Source organism: Tupaia chinensis, unplaced genomic scaffold (assembly GCF_000334495.1).
Source record: "Tupaia chinensis unplaced genomic scaffold, TupChi_1.0 Scaffold000438_1, whole genome shotgun sequence".
Lineage (NCBI taxonomy): Eukaryota > Metazoa > Chordata > Mammalia > Scandentia > Tupaiidae > Tupaia > Tupaia belangeri.
This window is the reverse complement of record NW_006159943.1, coordinates 842,047-847,971: the sequence shown is the minus strand read 5'-3', so window position 1 is coordinate 847,971 and position 5,925 is coordinate 842,047.

Below are 5,925 nucleotides of genomic sequence, written 5' to 3'. Positions count from 1 at the left end.
TCAGCAGATGGCATAATGACTATGTTGCTGGATTTCCATGTAGTCGACTACAGTTTGAGTCCCAGACCTGGTGGCTTAAACTCATGCCGGGCGCATGTGCGTGTATGCCCAAGATCCCGAGAGGAGAATGGAGGAGAAGGGATTGTGGTGCTACCATCCCCCCCGAGGGTGATTTTTCGCTTTCTGTCTCTTTGTCTCTCTCTGTCTTTCTGGCAAGCGCATGCGCCCTATAGCAATAACCTCTCCAAAATAAATAAATAAATAACAATAATAAATAAATAAAATTGGGACCAGCAGATGGCATAAGGGCTACATCGCTGGACTCCCATGTAGTCGACTGCAGTTCGAATCCTGGACCTGGTGGCTTAAACTCACGCCAGTTATATGTGTGTGTGTGCCCAAGATCCCAAGAGGAGAATGGAGGAGAAGGGATTGCAGCATGGCCATCTCCCCTGGGGGTGATTTCTCGCTTTCTGTCTCTGTCTCTCTCTTTCTGGCGAGCACACGTGCCCTAAAGCAAACACCTCTCAAATATATAAATAAAGTAAATAAGTAATTCTTTAATTTTTTTTTAAAAAAAATTTGCTATAGGGTGTGTGCACTTGCCGGAGACAGTGAGGGAAAGTGAGAATTCATCCACCCTGTGGGAGCGGAATGGCCATACCACAATCCCTTCGCCTCCGTTTTCCTCTTGGGATTTTGGGCACACAAGCACATGCACCCAGCAATCTTTCAGGCCACTGGTCTGGGACTCCAACTGTGCGGTCAGCCACGTGGGAGCCGGTCGTCTTTACCACCAGGCCACCTACCTGCCCCTCTGTCTATATTTTCTGAGCAATAATTTGTGTCCTCATTTTCCATCTTTCACCTGTGCATATGCCTCGTTCCTCTTATGTCCCTTGTACCTAGGGCTGTCCGCAAACGCTTGTCAAATGAATGAATCTTTCTATTTTGTCATTTAACACAATGTTTTACGTGCCCCTTTAAATTTCTTGAGCAAATTATTTCTAAGTTCTCTGTATTTGGGGGCTCATTCCCCGCTCTATCTCACAGTGCTTTGTACAGAACACCTCTGGAAACTGTATCGTCTCCTCCCATCTCAGAGCAAGTCCTGAGCCAGGCGCTATCTCTGCTTCACCGACGAATGAGGGAGTGAGTGGAGGACCAGGGTTGAGCAGCTACTCCCCGCATCACAAAGCTCAGTGAGCCCAGGGCTGGGGTAGATTCAAACAGATCTGCCTGACTCCCATGCTTGTGTCATTTCTGTCACCCTATGCTGCTCTTCTAAAGCAAAACATGTGTCCCTTTGGGAGACCAGTTGTGTCTGGGACAGGGGCACCCCAAACAAGCATTGTTCATCAGCGTGGGGGAGACCTGCTTCTGCAGACTCTCCTGCAAAGGATGAGCCCCTCTGCAGGTTCTTGAGCAGGTTAGGAAGCACAGAATAGGGTAGAAGTGGCCAAAACAGAAGAAAACCATGGGAAGAGAATGGCTATTCCTCACGCGTGGAATTCTTTCTCCTAATTTCCTGGCGGATAGCTCTTACCTCCTAAAGGTCTTTGCTCAAATGCCACCTTCTCAAGGAGGCCTCCCCTTCACTCGCTTACACCATTTCCTATTTCATTTATCTCCCATAGCAGTTACGGCCTTTTAATATCTAACGCGCATTATCTAATTCCTGAAGCGGGGTGTGGGTGTGGGTGTGTGCACACACTCCTGGTTCTAGCCATCAGCTACTCAGGGGATGGGCTGAAGCCTCCCCCGGCCCCTAGCCTCTCCCTTCTATTTCCAAAGCCCCTCTGGGCCACAGAGTAATACCAAATGGGAGAATCACTGTGAACAGCCTACAGAATAGACGACTTCTGGATGAAATCAGATCAGTGTTAATGTGGGTTTCCGCATCGTTTTTCCCACCGTTCTGCCAAGGGAGGGATGGAAGTTAGATTTCAATAAGAATTTCCCAACAGTCACACGTGGGAGAGACTCAAAAAGACTAGAAAGAGACCAAAAACGGGTTGGGGCTAAGGTGGCCTCAGAGCAGACAGCAGGACGACGGGGCACTGAACAGCCTGTCCCACACCTCCACAGGGGGCTGATCCTGAGAGACCCCCAGGGCCCCGGGGCCCGCCCCTCTCCCTGATTCCCAACGTCGCAGGCTCCCGAGAAGAATGCAGGTCAGGGGCATAAGTGACCTTTCACACCTCAGACAAGCTAAGTTTGTTTTCTCCTTTTCTGTCCAGCCCACAGCGGGAGGGAGGGGGAAATGGGATGGGCCTTGTCGAACTTTCTCCCGCTACAATACCCCAGAGGAGTTGAAGTGGAGGGAGTAAAGGATCTATTTATTTTGGCTCAGGAGGGACAATGTAAGCAGATGGTCTTTGATGGGATTAGCGGCGTAATCTCTAAGACCCTGGTAAATTGGAAAATGATCCATTATATTCCACGAACCTTTGGCGGCTTCAGCTCCTGGGGAGGGAGGGGCAGGGCCTGGGGGCACCTTGTTAGAAAGGACCCCCCTCTGGGAGCAGCCAAATCCCGCACAGAGAATTTGGGAAGAGGTTCGTTAGCTGCGCGCTGCAAACCCGCTTTCTCTTGAGAGTGCACAGAAATAAGCACTCTCCCTGTGCCCTCTCAGAGCCCCTTTTTTCTTCGTTCTCCCCTCCCCCTCACTTGGGTGTGCTGGGGTGTCTTCGCTACAGCCCCTTCCCCAGCTCCTTCCATTCCCGGGGGCTCAGGGGGCGTCTCTTTGGGGAGAAAGTGTTACTGGATCTCTTGTCCCGGAAGTTCGGAAAATTCTTAGAATCCAAATTACACTCCTCCCACTGCACTCTCAGCCCATTTCTCACCTCCTCACCCCCAATGCCGCAGACCGGGAGGACCCCCCCTCCCCTGTCACTCTAAGCCAGGCACAGAAAGAGCTGGGGAGGAGGGGGAAGGGGCAAACTGGTGGGGGGGAGGGGAAGGGCTGGGGAGGAGGAGACATGTGAAAGGGGAGATGAGGTAGGTGATAATGAACCACTCGGCCCACCCCACACTCTCGCCTCACCTCCATCCCCCAGAGCCTGGGCGCCTCCAGGCCTAGGATGCCTCCATCTGGAGAGGCCAGGGAGCTGCAGACTTCGGGCAGATGGGAGACCATTCAGCACGAGGTGTGGCGTGGGAGGGGGCCTTGCCTTGCCACAGGCCGGGTCACCGAGGTTATGTACAGTACGTGTGGCCGCTTGCATTCACAGAGCACTTCGCCATGCAAACGGAATTCTGACGTCCAGAACCGCACCCGGGTCTTATCACAGCTGAGTGAGGGGGCGGTGGAAAGACTGGAAAGCAGGTTCTTAGCAAGGGTCAGTGACTTGCCTAAGGTCACCCAATTTAGTGACAGAGCCAGCGCTGAAATGCAGCTCTTTATTTAGCTCACTCCTTGGTTGTGTTTCTCCCATGCAGAGGTGTCCGTTCCCTCCTGCCTGTGCTTCCTCCGTCACACGCACATGCACACGCACATGCAAGCGTGCACACGCGCCTGCACACACTCTCACACACATTTTCTCCGACCCTCTCCTTCGCAGACACCCAGCCGTACTATGAATACTAGATATGTCGATTTCATGTGTTTTTCGTCTGTATGAATGGAATATGATGATCTATCTCATCTCTTCATGAGGGTACATGGTGCATCTGCCTAAATGTTTCCTTTATTGAACAACATGCTGTTTACCCATTTCAGCTTTTAGTCGCTTCCAAAACGTTTTGCTACAAATACTTTTAAGCGGGTATCTGACCAGAATTGTATTAAACTTACAGATTCTACTTGGGGGTTGAAAACGAAGCAATACAAACACGCATTTCTCTCCATACATAGAATCTCCACAATTCTGAGAATAAAATCGGAACTAAAGAAGGTGAGGAGATGGACAGACAGAAGGTAATACATACAAATTACTCAATTCCAAGTAGAAATGCCGACACTTTGGAGTATATTCACTTTGATTGTAGATGATGCAGGAGACGTGGGGGCTCAGGGAGGTGTTGACTTGTACAGTATTAAAATGATTTCAGGTCATTTTAATGTAGCGAGGGATGCTTTGTTTAGTTTTAGCGTCTTTTTTATTTAAGAGCCATGCTATATATTCTGTATGTATGTATTTGACATCGCTGAGGTTGACACAGGGATTCAGACTGGTTTATACAGCAAGCCACAGCCGGTCCCATCCCTTCCACATCCCCCTTTCCCCCAATAGGAAACTCTAAAAGCTAACATGACATTCCTGAATTGGAAGAAGACTACTATTTCTTGAGTCTCTGTGAAGAGCCCAATAGGAAGACACTGGGTCCATTAACTCATTGATTTGTACCATGACCCAAGGCAGTGGTTTTTACCTGCTCAGCGGGGTTTAGAGTTTAGGTCCCTGGCTTAGGGTCACCCAGCCAGCTAAGAGGTGAACTGACTGCCACCTCAGACTCTGCTCTCCTCAGCACTCACTTTCCGCCAAGCTCCTTGGCCTCTTGGTCATTCTCTCTTGCTCAGAGAACCTTTGAGTGGGTGGGGTCCTTCTGGAAACCATCCTGCTCCCAGTTCTCCCACAGAAGCACCCCACTCCTCACCTCCCACAGCTAATGGTGCTCTCTCAGGCCGACCCACGCTGCACAAATTAATACCCAAGACGTTTCCTGCCGAGGTCCCAGAGGCTCTGGGGCAGGGGGCATGACTCCCACCTCTGGGTGGCTCTCATTCGGGTGGAGAGCAGTAAGTCTCACTCATTCCAGCTCTGCGCGCCTTTCCACTCGGAGGACTTTGGGAACTCTGGGCCCCAGCCCCTTATTTATCGAGGAAGGAAAAGATGACTTGGCCAAGGTGGTGCAGTTGGGCAAAGCAGCCTCTGCCCCACCAAGCCATGGAGAGGGTGGGTAGGGAGGCTGAGAGAGGCACGTGTGCAGGGTTGGTATTTATTTATTTATTTATTCATTTTTTGGAGTGAAATGCACACAGATTTGATTCCCCCACACTGAAGTCAGCGGGGGCTTACTTAAGATGGGCCAACTCTGGCCCAGGCCAGCCTCTCTCCGGAAGACACGACCCTCTGGACCTGGAGGGGTCGGGTTTGCGGAGTCCTTCTCTAAAGACACCTTCTCCTTCTCGGTGCCATCGCTTGAGGTGGCTCGGTCCCCTCTGGCTGCTCCTGAAAGTCACAGACAGGGACCTAAATCTGGATCCTAGACCTACTGCCCTACAGATACTGGGGACTCAGCGTCCAGGGTCCAAAGTCGGCAGTTTGGGAAGAAAGGAGTGCGCTGTCCCCAGCCGTTGCTGGGAAGGGGATATCAGCGCCCCCGCCACACTCCCCAGGACCCCTGGCTGCCTCTGCCACCACTTTTCCCGTCTCTCCTTTTTCCTTTATTTATCTCTATTTTTTCTCTTCTATGGCCTCTCGGCCAGCCTCTCTCCCAGCCCCCTCCATTCCCGGTCTCTCTGTCTCTGTCTCTGCCTTTCTCATTTCCTCTTCTCCGGCTGGCCAGGCTTCCCTCTCACCCCAGCTTCTCCCGTCCGGGTTATTAATTATTCAGGCCCTGGCCCCGCACCACAGCCCGGCACTCGCCGCGTGCAGTTTGCGCCGAGAGGGAAGCGGTCGGCTTCCCGGCCGGGCTGGAGTCCCGGGCGGCGGCCGCGGAGTGGGGTTGGCGTTCCCGGGTGGCCCGCGCTGTCGCCGGCCGCTCAGAACCCAGACGCTGCGTCCGCAAGGGCCCTGCAGCCAAGAACTCGAACCCTAGAAGTGACCCCGAAAGGGGCGGGCTAGAGGACCCCTCTCGATCTGATTTCCCCCGGGACGGGTCAGCGGAGGAGGCGCGGGCAAAGGTGGCCCCCGGTGCCAGCCCCTGGGTCTCCGCTGCTAGCGGGGCGGGCGGGTGGCGGCGGGCCCGGCGGGCCGCTCG